General features: G+C 44.5%; 1 protein-coding gene across 1 annotated transcript in view; it reads left to right on the forward strand.

Moving 5' to 3' along the window:
* LOC129820055 (ubiquitin-conjugating enzyme E2 E2-like) overlaps positions 1 to 17,412 on the forward strand; it is a 52,206-nt gene that overhangs the window by 12,033 nt on the left and 22,761 nt on the right. The gene's annotated exons all lie outside the window — the stretch shown is intronic.

Here is a 17,412-nt window from a genome sequence, read left to right on the forward strand (position 1 = left end):
CTTCCTGACGGGCCGCCCCCAGGTAGTAAGGGTAGGTAACAACACACCCGCCACGCTGATTTAACACGGAGGACCTCAGGGGTGCGTGCTCAGTCCCCTCCTGTACTCCGTTCACTCATGACTGCATTGCCAGGTACGACTCCAACACCATCATTGTTTGCCAATGACACAACGGTGGTAGGCCTGATCAACAACAACAACAACAATGAGACAGCCTATAGCGAGGAGGTCGAAGACCTGGCCGTGTGATGCCAGAACAACAACCTCTCCCTCAACGTGATCAAGACAAAGGAGATGATTGTGGACTACAGGAAATGGAGGACCGAGCTCGCCCCTATTCTCATCGACGGGGCTGTATTGGAGCAGGTTGAGCGCTTCAAGTTCCTTGGTGTCCACATCACCAACAAACTATCATAGTCCAAACACACTAAGACAGTCGTGAGGAGGGCACGACAAAGCCTATTCCTCCTCATGAGACTGAAAAGATTTGGCAGGGGTCCTCATCCTCAAAAGGTTCTACAGCTGCACCATCGAGAGAATCCTGACTGGTTGCCTCACTGCCTGGTATGGCAATTGCTCAGCCTTCGACCGCAAGGCACTACAAAGGGTAGTGCGTACGGCCCAGTAAATCACTGGGGCCAAGCTTCCTGCCATCCAGGACTTCTATACCAGGCGGTGTCAGAGGAAGGCCCTAAAATGTGTCAAAGACTCCAGCCACCCTAGTCATAGACTGTTCTCTCTGCTACCGCACGGCAAGTGGTACCGGAGCGCCAAGTCTACGTCCAAATGGCTTCTTAACAGCTTCTACCACCAAGCCATAAGACTCCTGAACAGCTAATCAAAGGGCTACCCAGACCCCTCTTTTACGCTGCTAATACTCTCTGTTTATAATCTATGCATAGACACTTTAACTCTACCTACATGTACATATGACCTCAACTAACCGGTGCCCCCGCAGATTGACTCTGTACCAGTACCCCCTGTATATAGCCTCGTTATTGCTATTTTACTGCTTCTGTTAATTATTTGTTACTTTTATTTTCTATTTTTTACTTAACTTCTTAAAGCATTGTTGGTTAAGGGCTTGTAATTCACTGTAAGATCTACACCTGTTGTATTTGGCGCATGTGACAAATAAAATGAGATTTGATATGTTAAAGGAAGCAAGCCAAGCAAGCCAAGCAGGCAGGACATGCATGATATTATGGGATGTTATGGGGATATTTTCTCTTGTTTAATCAAGTTTGTCACCCGAGCAGAGAGTAATTAATTGAATGTGACAAGCGCTCTGCAAGTCTATGTAAATACCCCCTGTGTGTGTGTGTGTGTGTGTGTGTGTTAATTACCATTTCCTTTCATGGTGGTCCTGGCAGTGTTTTGATAAGAATCCCCCTTTGGTAGAAGGAAACAATGTGGATCCCCTGGAGGATTGCTCTCTCTCTCTCTCTCTCTCTCCCTCCATCCATAATCCCAGGAACATTGTGTGTTGTTCCAGAGTAATCATTTCTAAATGAACACTAGTGGTAAGTGATGAAGTGGAATAGAAAGTATTGAGGCATACCGTAACCGAGAACTACAGAAGGAGAAAATATCTCATTCCACACTGATTTTCAGGGCGGTGGTAGTGTGTGATTGACTAATACATGCCTCAAATTCCTTTGCAGTGTAATTGACTTATAGCAGTCTCCCGGTTTCAGACATCCGATATGAGCATTCAGATGGGAATGTTATCATCTTGTAGATGATATTATACACTGAAGGTACAAAACATAAGGAACACCTTCCTAATATTGTGTTGCACCCCCTTTTGCCCTCAGAACAGCCCTAAATTGACTAGGCATTCCACAGGGATGTTGGCCCATGTTGACTCCATTGCTTCCCACAGTTGTGTCAAGTTGGCTGGATGTCCTTTGGGTGGTGGACCATTCTTGATACACACGGGAAACTTGAGCGTGAACAACCCAGGAGCGTTGCAGTTCTTGACACAATCAAACCGTTGCGCCTGGCACATACTATCATACCCCGTTCAAACGCACATCTTTTGTCTCGCCCATTCACCTTCTGAATGGCGCACACACACAACCCATGTCTCAAGACTTCAAAATCATTATTTAACCTGTTTCCTCCCCTTCATTTACACTCATTGAAGTGGATTTACATTAATAAGAGATCATAGCTGAACCTACCAGGTACAAGGAACCTACCAGGTCCAACCCCAAATCCGTAAACACAGGCACCCTCATAGATATCATCCTAACCAACCTGCCCTCCAAATACACCTCTGCTGTTTTCAACCAAGATCTCAGCGATTACTGCCTCATTGCCTGCATCCGTAATGGGTATGCGGTCAAACGACCGCCCACCATCACTGTCAAATGCTCCCTAAAACACTTCAGCGAGCAGGCCTTTCTAATCGACCTGGCCGTGGTATCCTGGAATAATATTGACCTCATCCCGTCAGTAGAGGATGCCTGGTTATTCTTTTAAAAGTGCCTTCCTCACCATCTTAAAAAAAGCATGCTCCATTCAAAAAATGTTGAACCAGGAACAGATATAGCCCTTGTATACAGAAAAGAGTTGGCCCGAGAATTGCACCCTGTGGCACACCCATAGAGACTGCCATAGGTCCAGACAACAGGCCCTCCGATTTGACACACTGAACTCTATCAGAGAAGTAGTTGGTGAGCCAGGCGAGGCAGTCATTTGAGAAACCAAGGCTGTTGAGTCTGCCGATAAGAATGTGGTGATTGACAGTCAAAAGCCTTAGCCAGGTTGATGAATACAGCTGCACAGTAATGTCTCTTATTGATGGTGGTTATGATATCATTTAGGACCTTGAGCATGGCTGAGGTGCACCCATGACCAGCTCTGAAACCAGATTGCATAGCGGAGAAGGTACGGTGGGATTCAAAATGGTTAGTGATCTGTTTGTTAACTTGGCTTTCGAAGACCTTAAAAGGCAGGGTAGGATAGATATAGGTCTGTAGCAGTTTGGGTCTAGAGTGTCTCCCCTTTGAAGAGGGGGATGACCTCGGCAGCTTTACAATCTTTGGGGATCTCAGACGAAAGATGTTGAACAGGCTAGTCATAGGGGTTGCAACAATTTCGGCTGATAATTTTAGAAAGAGAGGGTCCAGATTGTCTAGCCCGGCTGATTTGTAGGGGTCCAGATTTTGCAGCGATTTCAGAACATCAGCTATCTGGATTTGGGTGAAGGAGAAATGGGGAAGGCTTGGGCGAGTTGCTGTGGGGGGGTGCACGGCTGTTGACCAGCGTAGGGATGGCCAGGTGAAAAGCATGGCTAACCGTAGAAAAATGCTTATTGAAATTCTCAATTATAGTGGATTTATCGGTGGTGACAGAGTTTCCTATCCTCAGTGCAGTGAGCAGCTGGGAGGAGGTGCTCTTATTCTCCATGGACTTTACAGTGTCCCAGAACGTTTTGGAGTTTGTGCTGCAGGATGTAAATTTCTGTTTGAAAAAGCTAGCCTTTGCTTTCCTAAATGTCTTTGTATATTGGTTCCTAACTTCCCTAAAATGTTGCATATCGCGGGGGCTATTCGATTCTAATGCAGTACGCCACAGGATGTTTTTGTGCTGGTCAGGAGCAGTCAGGTCTGGAGTGAACCACGGGCTATATCTGTTTCTGGTTCTACATTTTTTGAATGGGGCATGCTTATTTAAGATTGTGAGGAAAGCACTTTTAAAGAATAACCAGGCATCTTATACTGACGGAATGAGGTCAATATCCTTCCAGGATACCTGGGCCAGGTCGATTAGAAAGGCCTGCTCGCTGAAGTGTTTTAGGGAGCGTTTGACAGTATTGAGGGGTGGTCATTTGACCACAGACCCATTACTGGCACAAACAATGAGGCAGTGATCGCTGAGATCCTCATTGAAGACAGCAGATGTGTATTTGGAGGGCAGGTTAGTTAGGATGATATCTATGAGGGTGCCTGTGTTTACGATTTGGGGTTGTACCTGGTAGGTTCATTGATAATTTGTGTGAGATTAAGGGCATCAAGCTTAGATTGTAGGATGGCCGGGGTGTTACCTTCTTACGGATCATTGGGACGCCAGCGTCTCACCTCGACAACATCCGGTGAAATTGCAGAGTGGGAAATTCAAATGACAGAAATCGTTATATTAAACATTCATGAAAATACAAGTGTCATACATCATTTAAAAGCTTACCTTCTTGTTAATCCAGCCGTGGTGTCGAAAGCACATCATGCGATTATCTGAGGACAGCGCCCCGCACACAAAAGCATTACATACATTTTCTAACCAAGCAGAGGTGTCGCGAAAGTCAAAAATAGCGAAAAAAATTATATTTTACCTTTGAAGATCTTAATCTGGTTGCAATCACAAGGGTCCCAGCTACATAACAAATGGTCCTTTTGTTCGATAAAGTCCTTATTTATATCCCCAAAAGGTCTGTTTCATTGGTGCACTAGACTCAGTAATCCACCGGTTTCCCTCGTTCAAAATGTATACAAATGAATCCTGTAAGTTACCAATAAACTTCTTCCAAACATATCAAACAACGTTCCTAATCAAACCTCAGGTACCCTAATATGTAAATAAACAATTACATTTAACGAAGTACGCGCACTCACCCGAATGCGCAACACCACTACAGCCAAAATGGGAGCCACTTACTAAAACTACAAATTCTAGCTCATTTTTCAAAAAGCAAGCCTGAAACTCTTTCTAAAGACTGTTGACATCTAGTGGAAGCCCTAGGAACTGCAATCTGGGAGGTATTCCTTTTATATTCCCATTGACAGCCATAGTAATCAAGGGTGAGCTGAAAAAATTTAATTCTGGATGGATTGTCCTCGGGTTTTCGCCTGCCATATCAGTTCTGTTACGCTCACAGACATTATTTTAAGTTTTGGAAACTAGGGTGTTTTCTATCCAATATTACCAATTATATGCATATCCTAGCATCTGGGCCTGAGTAACAGGCAGTTAACTTTGGGCACCTCATTCATTCACACTTCCGAATACTGCCCCCTAGCCCGAAGAAGTTAAGCATGTCCCAGTTTAGGTCACCTAACAGCACAAGCTCTGACGATAGATGGGGGGCAATCTATTCACATATAGTGTCCAGGGCACAGCTGAGGGTAGAAGGTGGTCTATAGCAAGCGGCAACTTGTTTCTGGAAAGGTAGATTTTTAAAAGTAGAAGCTCAAATTGTTTGGGCACAGACCTGGATAGTAAGACAGAACTCTGCAGGCTAACTCTGCAGTAGATTGCAACTCCGCCCCCTTTGGCAGTTCTATCTTGTCGGAAAATGTTATAGTTAGGGTTGGAAATTTCAGAGTTTTTGGTGGCTTTAAGCCAGGATTCTGACAGGACTAGGACATCCGGGTTGGCAGAGTGTGCTAAGGCAGTGAATAAAACAAACTTAGGGAGGAGGCTTCTAATGTTAACATGCATGAAACCAAGGCTTTTACAGCTACAGAAGTCAACAAATGAGAGCGCCTGGGGAAGGGGAGTGGAGCTAGGCACTGCAGGGCCTGGATTCACCTCTACTTCACCAGAAGAGCAGAGGAGGAGTGGGATAAGGGTATGGCTAAAGGCTATAAGAACTGGTCGTCTAGTGCGTTCGGAGCAGAGAGTAAAAGGAGCAGGTTTCTGGGCGCAGTAGAATAGATTCAATGCATAATATACAGACAAATGTATGATAGGATGTGAGTACAGTGGAGGTTAACCTAGGCATTGAGTGATGATGAGAGCGATATTGTCTCTAGAGACATCAATTAAACCAGGTGAGGTCACCACATGTGTGGGAGGTGGGACAAGAGGGTTAGCTGAGGCATATTGAGCAGGGCTGGAGGCTCTACAGTGAAATAAGACAATCACTAACCAAAACAGCAATGGGCAAGGCATATTGACATTAGGGAGAGGCATGCGTAGCCGAGTGATCATTGGGTCCAGTGAGTAGCTGGGTGGGCTGGAGACACGGTGATTCAGACAGCTAGCGGGCCGGGGATAGCACGTTAGCAGAAGTGCCTTAGAGGGACGTCGCAACGGAGGAAGTCTGTTGTAGCCCCTTCGTACGGTTAAATAGGTATTGTATTCCAAGGAGTGGCTGATTGACCTCTTCAGCTAGCCGGGAGATGTGCCTAGCACAGGCTAGCTCCAGGCTAATTGGTGCTTGTTTCGGGACAGAGACGTTAGCCAGGAGAAGCCAATCGGATAGCAGCTAGCTAGCTGCGATGATCCAGGTGAAGAGGTACAGAGCTTGCGGTAGGAATCCGGGTCTTTTGGAGAAAAAGAAGTCCCATAAGCTCTGGGTTGAATCGCGTTGTGCAGACTGGCAGGAGTTGTCCGGGCTAAAGGTTAGCTGATGACCACTAGCAGTGGCTAGCTGACTACTAGTTAGCTGGCTAGCCTCTGTTGGGGGTTCCGGTTCTAAAGTAAAGAAAATAGCGGATCCATACCACATTGGGTGAGGCGGGTTGCAGGACAGTATGTTGAAGTTGGGGTTAAGAAAAATATTTAAAAAATATATGTGAAGAAAAAGATATAGACGGGACCAGATGAAGACAAAGGACGCCTGACTGCTACGCCTTCTTGGAAGACTATCTAAGTTGACTGTGCCTTTAAACAGCTTGGGAAATTCCAGAGAATTATGTCATGGCTTTAGAAGCTTCTGATAGGCTATTTTAAAAAATTGGAGTCAATTGGAGGTGTAACTGTGGATGTATTTCAAGGCCTACCTTCAAACTCAGTGCCTCTTTGCTTGACATCATGGGAAAATCATAAGAAATCAGCCAAGACCTCCACAAGTATGGTTCATCCTTGGGAGCAATTTCCAATCGCCTGAACGTACCACGTTCATCTGTGCAAATTATAGTACGCAAGTATAAACACCATGGGACCACGCAGCCGTCATACCGCTCAGGAAAGAGACGCGTTCTGTCTCCTAGAGATGAACATGCTTTGGTACAAAAAGTGCAAATCCATCCCAAAACAACAGCAAAGGACCTTGTGAAGATGCTGGAGGAAACAGGTACAAAATAATCTATATCCACAGTAAAACGAGTCCTATATCGACATAACCTGAAAGGCCGCTCAGCACGGAAGAAGCCACTGCTCCAAAACCAAAAGATCGTATTTTTGGAGAAATGTCCTCTGGTCTGATGAAACAAAAATATAACTGTTTGGCCATAATGACCATCGTTATGTTTGGAGGAAAAAGGGGGAAGCTTGCAAGCCGAAGAACACCATCCCAACCGTGAAGCACGGTAGTGGCAGCATCATGTTGTGGAGAAGTTTTGCTGCAGGAGGGACTGGTGCACTTCACAAAATAGATGGCATCATGTGGGAGGAAAATTATGTGGATATATTGAAGCAACATCTCAAGACATCAGTCAGGAAGTTCAAGCTTGGTCGCAAATGGGTCTTCCAAATGGACAATGACCCCAAGCATACATCCAAAGTTGTGGCAAAATGGCTTAAGGACAACAAATTCAAGGTATTGGAGTGGCCATCACAAAGCCCTGACCTCAATCCTATAGAAAATGTGTAGGTAGAACTGAAAAAGCATGTGTGAGCAAGGAGGCCTACAAACCTGACTCAGTTACACCAGCTCTGTCAGGAGGAATTCACCCAACTTATTGTGGGAAGCTTGTGGAAGGCTACCCAAAACGTTTGACCCAAGTTAAACAATTAAAGGCAATGCTACCAAATACTAATTGAGAGTATGTAAACTTCTGACCCACTGGGAATGTGATGAAAGAAATAAAAGCTGAAATAAATCATTCTCTACTGTTATTCTGACATTTCACATTCTTAAAATGAAGTGGGGATCCTAACTGACCTAAGATAGGGAATTTTTACTAGGATTAAATGTCAGGAATTGTGAAACTGAGTTTAAATGTATTTGGCTAAGGTGTATGTAAACTTCCAGCTTAAACTCTGGAATTTATTCACATCACTTTAATAAAATATTTCAGTTGTGTGTGTATATAACATTGTTTTATTTGATGACTTTATTATTTAATTACAAGTTTTCATCTCATCTCTATAGAGCTGCTGTCTGACAAAATCACAATTTTAGTAGTTCTTCAAATTAAATAAGGCATACTTTTATGATTGCTGAATACCAATTATCAATGTATTTTTAGGTACAGATACCTCCCGGAGCAAATTCTTTCTATCCCACTCTAGATAGAGAATTCTTCTGTCTGTGCTCTCTTTTGGTTTGAACAACACTAACCAAGCATAGTTAGCATTAAAGATACGCACCGACGTGCAATGGATTATGGTCGTTGTAGTTAACTATCACGTTTTCTGCGCTAAACTATGTAGAATTCTGCCCTGTTGGAAACTACCACTCCCTACAACATCGCACAGTTCGGGCTTGATCTGGTGTATCTCTAGAGAAACTACACAATGAGCGCATTGAGCTCACTGAAAAAAGCGCTGAAGGAAATGTAATTCAAATAATTGAACCAATGTTGGTCAATTAGTTGTTTTAAAAAAAATACAAAATAAACTTAATCATACATACCAAACAGTATTTCAAATTCTCTCAGGTAGACAGTGGTCTAAATGTGTAAATAGAACACCCTCACATACTGTATCAACATGATCAAGTGTCTGCTGCTTACAGTGACTTTTTTTATTAAAAACTGTCAGTATTAGAATTGAAAATGAAGAGTGTGTCCTTTGCAGATAGTGAATGAGTGGAGTCTGTTATTGACTACCCAGGACCGCTGACGGTCAGCTTTTTCATATTTTTTGAGTTTTTACTGCTAAATCAACAAACCAGCAGCAAGCCAAACAGGCAATCCCAGAGACCACAGGAGACTAAAAGTTCAAGCTCTTAGGAGTTTTTAACAAGACAAGAACGTCATTGTAGAAATGACTCCATCAGCCACCCAGAGAGGGAGAGAGAAAGGGAGATTAATTAAACAGTCAATTTGGAAGTATTGGAGTGCAACTACTCTTGTTATGGTATGCTGAGCATTCCACGTTCCACATCATTAGGCTCTCTCAGCCAGGAGGGTAGGATGTTATTGCTAGAGAATTCTAACAGAATTCCATCGAAGGGAGCAATATGTCACCCCAAATCAGCAACATGTTTTAAATGTTTTTTTATGACTCTTCATGGAAAGTCTCATCAGTGCTTTATGTCTAGAGTTCAAGGGGATGTTTTGCGTCTAGCCTCTACTTTTGGAGGGGGGGGGGTGACGGCGTACCATTCCATCCCCCATATGGCCCGCTAGATAGAATTACGACAGCGTAACCAACAAAAACGGGTCACAACCCCTACAGCTCTGTCGCATGCTGGGTATGCACATAGTCAATGGTAGGCGCCGAGGGGACTCTGACGGTAGGTACACCTAAAGCTCATCTCCCGAGTGGCGCAGTGGTCTAAGACACTGCATCTCAGTGCAAGAGGTGTCACTTCAGTACCTGGTTCAAATCCAGGCTGCATCACATGCAGCCGTGATTGGGCGTCCCATAGGGCAGCGCACAATTGCCCTAGCGTCGTCCAGATTTGTCAGGGCTATGCCGTCATTGTAAAAAATAAGAATTTCTTCTTAAGTGACTTGCCTTTTTATATTAAGATTACATTTTAAAAAATATAAATAAATCTCTTGGCAGTAGTACTTTCACTGACCTCAACCCAGAGTCTCTCAGAGCGTTCACTGTCAGCCCACTGACGCCCCAACAGATCACCGTAAAAGCACAGTCTACCTGAACAGAGCAATACTCATCATGAGTAATATTAAAAAATGCTATAAATGGAAGGAAAGTAGTATGGAAACCTACTAAAAAACAATTGGGCAACAACAAATTCAATCCCCTTTAGACAACTTCCTGGACAAAACGTTTCCCTGTAATAGTGAAGGTGTAAACTTGGTAGTAGAACACCTAAACAGTATATTTGACCTCTCAGATTCCCTTTCGAATCTAAAAATTCCAAGCAGATAACCTAAGAAAATTAACAACAATGACAAATGGTTTGATAAAGAATGCAAAAACCTAAAGAAATTGAGAAACCTATCCAACCAAAAACACAGAGACCCATAAAACACTGAGCCTTCGCTATGGCGAAAACACTAAAACAATGCAGAAATACGCTATGGAAAAAGGAGATGTATGGATAAACCACTTCTCCAATCTTTTTGGCTCTAACATGAACAAACAGCAAAAACATTATACAGTATGAGTCAAAAGTTTGGACACACCTTCTCATTCCAGGGTTTTTCTTTATTTTTACCATATTCTACATTGTAGAAAAATAGTGAGGACTTAAACTATGAAATAACACATATGAAATCATGTGGTAACCAAAAAAGTGTTAAACAAATCAAGATATATTTTATATTTCAGATTCTTCAAAGCAGCCACCCTTTGCCTTGATGACAGCTTTGCACGCTCTTGGCATTCTCTGAACATGCTTTATGAGGTAGTTACCTGAATTATTTATTTTTCACCATTATTTAACCAGGTAGGCCAGTTGAGAACAAGTTCTCATTTACAACTGCGACCTGGCCAAGATAAAGCAAAGCAGAGCGACAAAAACAACAGTTACACACATGGGTTGAACAAACACAGACGCAGGCAATGAGGCAGTGATTGCTGAGATCCTGGTTGAAAACAGCAGAGGTGTATTTATGCTATTTGGCCCTGAACAGGGAGAACCTGACTACTGTGACTAACCCAAAATTAAGGAAACCTTTGACTATGTACAGACTCGGTGAGCATAGCCTTGCTATCGAGAGAGGCTGCCGTAGGCAGACCTGGCTCTCAAGAGAAGACCGGCTATGTGCACACTGCCCACAAAATGAGTTGGAAACTGAGCTACACTTCCTGCCAAATGACCATATTAGAGACGCCATACAGCCCATTCGGAAAGTATTCAGACCCCTTCCCTTTTTCCACATTTTGTTACGTTACAGCCTTATTCTAAAATGTATTACATTTATTTTGTTCCTCTTCAATCTAAACACAATACCTCATAATGACAAAGCATATACATTTTTTTAATTTTTTCTTAACTTTTAAAAAATGTTTATTTGAAATATCACATTTACTTAAGTATTCAGACCCTTTCCTCAGTACTTTGAAGCTCCTTTGGCAGCGATTACAGCCTTGAGTCTTCTTGGGTATGATGCTACAAGCTTGGCACACCTGTATTTGGGGAGTTTCTCCCATTCTTCTTTGAAGATCCTCTCAAGCTCTGTCAGATTGGATGGGGAGCGTCGCTGCACAGCTATTTCCAGGTCTCTCTAGAGATGTTCTTTTTTTTCTTCTTTTTTTTTTATCCCATTTTCTCCCCAATTTTCGTGGTATCCAATCGCTAGTAATTACTACCTTGTCTCATCGCTACAACTCCCGTACGGGCTCGGGAGAGACGAAGGTCGAAAGCCATGCGTCCTCCGAAGCACAAACCAACCAGCCGTACTGCTTCTTAACACAGAGCGCCTCCAACCCGGAAGCCAGCCGCACCAATGTGTCGGAGGAAACACCGTGTACCTGGCCCCCTTGGTTGGCGCGCACTGCGCCCGGCCCGCCACAGGAGTCGCTGGAGCGCGATGAGACAAGGATATCCCTACCGGCCAAACCCTCCCTACCCCGGACGACACTATGCCAATTGTGCGTCGCCCCACGGACCTCCCGGTCGCGGCCGGCTGCGTCAGAGCCTGGGCGCGAACCCAGAGACTCTGGTGGCGCAGTTAGCACTGCGATGCAGTGCCCTAGACCACTGCCCCACCCGGGAGGCCCTCTCTAGAGATGTTCGATCGGGTTCAAGTCCGGGCTCTGGCTGGGCCACTCAAGGACATTCAGAGACTTGTCCCAAAGCCACTCCTGCATTGTCTTGGCTGTGTGCTTAGGGTCATTGTCCTGTTGGAAGGTGAACCTTCACCCCAGTCTGAGGTCCTGAGCACTCTGGAGCATCAAGGATCTCTCTGTACTTAGCTCTGTTCATCTTTGCCTTGATCCTGACTAGTCTCCCAGGCCCTGCTGCTGAAAAACATCCCTACAGCATGATGCTGCCACCACCATGTTTCACCGTAGGGATAGTGCCAGGTTTCCTCCAGACGTGATGCTTGGCATTCAGGCCAAAGCCTTAGAATAAAGCTGTAACGTAACAAAATGTGGAAAAAGGGAAGGGGTCTGAATACTTTCCAAATACACTGTATATATTTATGCTGCATTTCCTCCTTTCACTGTATGTTTATTTATTTTCCCTTTTCTACATTGTTACAACACTGTATGTAGCCATAATGTCATTTGAAATGTCTCTATTCCTTTGGAACTGTTGTGAGGGTAATGTTTACTGTAAAAAATGTTAGTTTATTTAACATTTTGTTTTATTTAACATTTGTTTATCTATTTCACTTGCTTTGGCAATGTAAACATATGTTTCCCATGCCAATAAAGCCCTTTGAATGGGAGGGAGGGAGAGATTAATGAATTCATTAATTACACTCCCATCTGGTCCACAGAAGCTGAGAGGCCTAGGATTGAGCTCACACTGTGGATCTAATTATCCTCAATCTCAAAACTGAGAGTCACAACAACCTCAGCTGGGTGGAGGGCCTTTCTCTTCTTTGCTCTTCTCTTTTCACAGAGACTCTACATGTCTTTATCTTATCTCTCGCGCCCTCTTCATTCCCCTCTGTGCCTCTTCCCCCACACTCACACACTGCAGAGCCTCATTTCACCATTATTATTTCCAATTCACCAATCTCCTTGCTTGCCTTTTTGTCTTTGTCTCTTCTGACATTAGACACAGCTGATTAAGCCTGGCTCTGATGAGGGGGAGTTATGTGACTGAGGTCACCAGTGTTGTTATGCGAGATGCTCATGTCTCTGTGTTGGGTGAGTAATTAGCTCCTCATTAACAGGCTGCCTGCAGTATCCTTTGGTAGTCCTTGGACACACACATCATCATTTTATTACCGACAGAGTCATGTTTGGCTTATACTGTCTTCTTGTATAAGTGTGTATTGAGGAAACAAGAACAGATAGGGGTAGAGAAGTTAACATGGCACACTTAATATAACAGTAGTCTAAAATTATAGAGCCATTTTTGTTGTGTCAACTATTTGGCTTCTTCACTGGCTTTAACAGCCAATATCTCCTCTGTCATCACAGCGATAAACACACAGCCAGATGACTAAAGCTGTCCTGGCTAGCCATCTCTTTCGATATCTGCCTCCTGTTGTTGTTACAGCTGTACTCAACTAACCAGTTGTGAGAGGAGGTGGACAGACGCTTTGCTGCCTCCCGGCCGAGCAATGCCCCTGTACTGTGTACATACCTGAGAATGTTATAGACATAATATATGGCTCGTGGGCCAGAGAGCAAGCTGGAGGGAATGCACAGTACAGACAGATTTTTATTTATTTAACCCTTATTTTACCTGTTACGTTGACTGAGAACATATTCTCATTTACAGCAACGACTTGGGGAATAGTTACAGGGGGGGGGGGGGGGGTGATGAGGTGACCGTGATGGTATGAGGGACAGCTTGGGAATTTAGCCAGGACACCAGGGTTAACACCCCTACTCTTATGATAAGTGTCATGGGATCTTTAGTGACCACAGAGCGTCAGGACACCCGTTTTTAACTTCCCTTCAGAAAGACGGCACCCTACACAGGGCAATGTCCCCAAATCACTGCCCTGGGGCCATTGGGATGTTTTTTTTTTAGACCAGAGAAAAGGGTGCCTCCTACTGGTCCTCCAACACCACTTCCAGCAGCATCTGGTCTCCCATCCAGGACCAACCCTGCTTAGCTTCAGAAGGAAGCCAGCAGTGGGATGCAGGGTGGTATGCTGCGGATCAAATCAAATAGAATTCTAATTGTCACATGCTTCGTAAAAAAACAGGCGTAGACTAACAGTAAAATGCTTACTTACTGGGGTCCTATCAAACAATGCTAAAGATAAAATAGAAATAGTGACACAAGGAATAAGAAAAAAGAATGAGTAAAAATAACATGGCTACGGCTTCCTGAGTTGTGCAGCGGTCTAAGACTCAGCAGTGCTAGAGGCGTCACTACAGATCCGAGTTTGATCCCGGGCTGTGTCGCAGCCGGCCGCGACCGGGAGACCCATGAGGTGGTTAGGGGAGGGTTTGGCCGGCTGGGATGTCCTTTTCCCATCGCGCTCTAGCGACTCGTGGCGGTTGGGCGCGTGCACGCTTACTTTGGTCGCCAGCTGTACGGTGTTTCCTCCGACACATTGGTGCGCCTGGCTTCCGGGTTAGGCGAGCATTGTGTCAAGAAGCAGTGTGGGTTGACAGGGTTGTGTTTCAGACGACACATGGCTCTCGACCTTCGCCTCTCCCGAATCCCATTGCTGCAACTGCCGTACGGACAAGACTAACTACCAATTGGATATCATGAAATCAGGGAGGGAAAAGGGGGTATAAAGTACCCCAAATATGATTTTAATAACATAACTATATACAAAGGAGTACCAGGTCTGTTTGCTTAGTGAACCGAGTTCTTAAACTGATGTGTGGTTTTAGCAATAGTGCTCAGGGGGCCTGAATACACCCAGCGTACTTGTACTGTAGAAATGATAAACCTCACAGCGTTACTCAGTCGTACTGTAGAAATAGACTTCACAGCATTCTCCAGATCACCTTGTAATGTGCTCCAGTCAGCCGACTGGGAATGATGATGTACTTCTTATTGTTCAGAGCCTGTGTTCCAACCTACAGTATCCAATCTCTTCCTCCCAGATACCACTGGCAGCTTCAGCCTCTTACGCTGCTTTGCTTTCTAACATGAATAAAACCACTCATATCAATGGGGAGCAATGTTTCAAGGTTTTGCCCCGTGTTTGTCAAAGTGCTGTAGTTTTGCTGTAGAGTGTCTGGGCAGAGGTCACTTTTCTACCAGCTGCAGCTGTATTGACCCTATAGGATACATTCCTACCAGGACACACACAGTGGAAACTGCCAGGATTCTCTCTAGTCTCTGGTCAATAGCTCATTCTCATGAGACCGTCCTCCTCCACAATGTAAATGGCTGATTCATTGTCTCCATGCCTGCCTAGGTTTAGCTTTCCAGCTGACGTGGCTGTGATAGGATTAAATGATTCAATAACCGGGCTGTTGAATTCTTAATGTGCCCTTTATGCTGCTACACTTCCCCTTTAGGCCCATTCAGGGTTACGTGGGTTTATCTCTCCTTTTATCTCTGGGCCGTTTCCGGAGGAGGATGCTGTTTTAAGAGCAGCTAATGGATGGGTGAAAATCAGTGGTGGGCTACTCTTCAAAGCACTCATCCTCTCCTTCACCTCCTCTCTGTCTCTTCTCCGTCTCCTTCTATCCTCCTCTGTCTCCGTCTCCTTCTATCCTCCTCTCTGTCTCCGTCTCCTTCTATCCTCCTCTCTCTCTCCTCCTCCTTCTATCCTCCTCTCTGTCTCCTCCTCCTTCTATCCTCCTCTCTGTCTCCTCCTCCTTCTATCCTCCTCTCTGTCTCCTCCTCCTTCTATCCTCCTCTCCGAGGCATTGTTAATAAAAGTAGTAATACTTTACTTAAAGCTGACAGGTGTAATTCGTTTTGAAGCATTATGCATTATAAGCATGTGTAAGTCATGTGTGTGGCCCGGGCCTTCCAGGCACTGAGAGTCTCAGACTAGCTCTGCTGCTCATGAGTGTGTAAACTGTACACAGTGAACTGTTGGCACCCGGACAAATAGCTTCCAATGCAAACACTGGCCAGGGTAGGATTCCATTACAATTCTGGCACGGAGTCAGTGCAGACACACGCCTGTGGCCTTGCTCCCCTCACAAAGACAGGATATCAGCTTCCTGCTAGGGCTTTGATTTCATTTCAGGTGTCTGTCCTCCTCTCCTGCTCTTTCACAGCTGGCACTGAGAGGGAGAACAGGAGAACAGAGGAAAGGTGGAGAATACCTGTGATCAGGGTCTTCCAACCCTGTCACTTCAGGGACCAACAGCCATTTCACATTGGCTTTGTTGGTAGAGCATGGCTCTTTGAACGCCAGGGTAGTGGGTTCGATTCCCGGGACCATCCATATGTAAAATGTATGCACGCATGACTAAGTCGCATTGGTTAAAAGCGTCTGCTAAATGGCATATATTATTATGTATTTGTTTATTTATTTGGCTAGAATTTGTATTTTTTATTGAACCTTTATTTAACAGGGCCGGTAATCAGAAGTTAAGTCCTTGTAGACTAATTAGTGAGAGGTAACAAGCTCCTCTGGAAATTCTCACAACCGCTGAGTCTGCAGGTCTGGCTGCCTGGTCTTGTGCCGCCAGCTCTCCCCCTTCCACACACAGCACATGGACTAACAGACACACACACACACACACAGCACATGGACTAACAGACACACACACACACACACACACACATTGCTGTGTGTGCACAGTGTGGAGATGAGAAACGCCACCCTCTCTCCCTATCCTTCTCCTTGGGATCTGTGAACAACCAGAGGGGCCAGTTCTTGCATATTCTTAATTTGCTTCATGCACTCATTTCTTTTGACTTGCCTGGCTGTATCACTACTTGAGGGCTGCATCATTACTTGAGGGTTGCAGTTAAAACCCCTAGAGTCGATTGACATAATACAAAAATCCACTAATATCTATTTTAAGATAGAGATCTGTTTGTTTGTATCGGCTCAATCCACCGCATCCGCCTCCAGCGCTGTTTGTTAGACCAGGAGACAACCCGAAAATCGATCAAAAATGTTTTGTAGTGTCCGAACGGGCGTCTGAACGTCTGACTCGCCGATGCGCCAACATCTGCCTGTAGTGTCCGAACCATTTGGGATACAAACTAACATGATCCCACTATGGAACGGGGAGACTCTCACGAACATGATGGCGTTTTCCGTTTTGCTCTATGTCACCCACAAGTGTTGCGGGACTCCTCTGAAGGTAACCCGATACCGGTTACATTTTTCTATGGAAGTGTGATATGATAAAGGACAGACACTTCAAAACCAAAAAATAAATCATAAGGAATGTCTGTTTTGCCATTTATGAATGTGTTATTCAATGCATTTCTATGGGCTACAGTAGTAAAGGCCCAATTCAATATTTTATCAAACAATGTTTTAAAATTCAAAATTAAATAGCAGGAATCATGGCTCTGGCTTTGCTCTCACTGGATGTTACGCTACATAGGAAGGAGCACTTCTATATAGCTTTTACAATGCCTACACTGGTTTTTGAAGTGTGTATGAGATTTGAAAGAGTGTGAGAGCTTGGAGACCGTTTGTGTGCGTGTTGCTGGATAGGGATTGCTATGGAGTCTCCTTACAGAACAATGGTAGTTGTGGAGCCAATAAAGAGAGTGTATAATACTCTACATTCAAGCTGTTTGATTTGATGTCTTCCTCAGATCACTGTGTCTGTCTCCACACGTCCGCTCAGCTCTAAACCCTA

This window comes from Salvelinus fontinalis, chromosome 22 (assembly GCF_029448725.1).
Source record: "Salvelinus fontinalis isolate EN_2023a chromosome 22, ASM2944872v1, whole genome shotgun sequence".
Lineage (NCBI taxonomy): Eukaryota > Metazoa > Chordata > Actinopteri > Salmoniformes > Salmonidae > Salvelinus > Salvelinus fontinalis.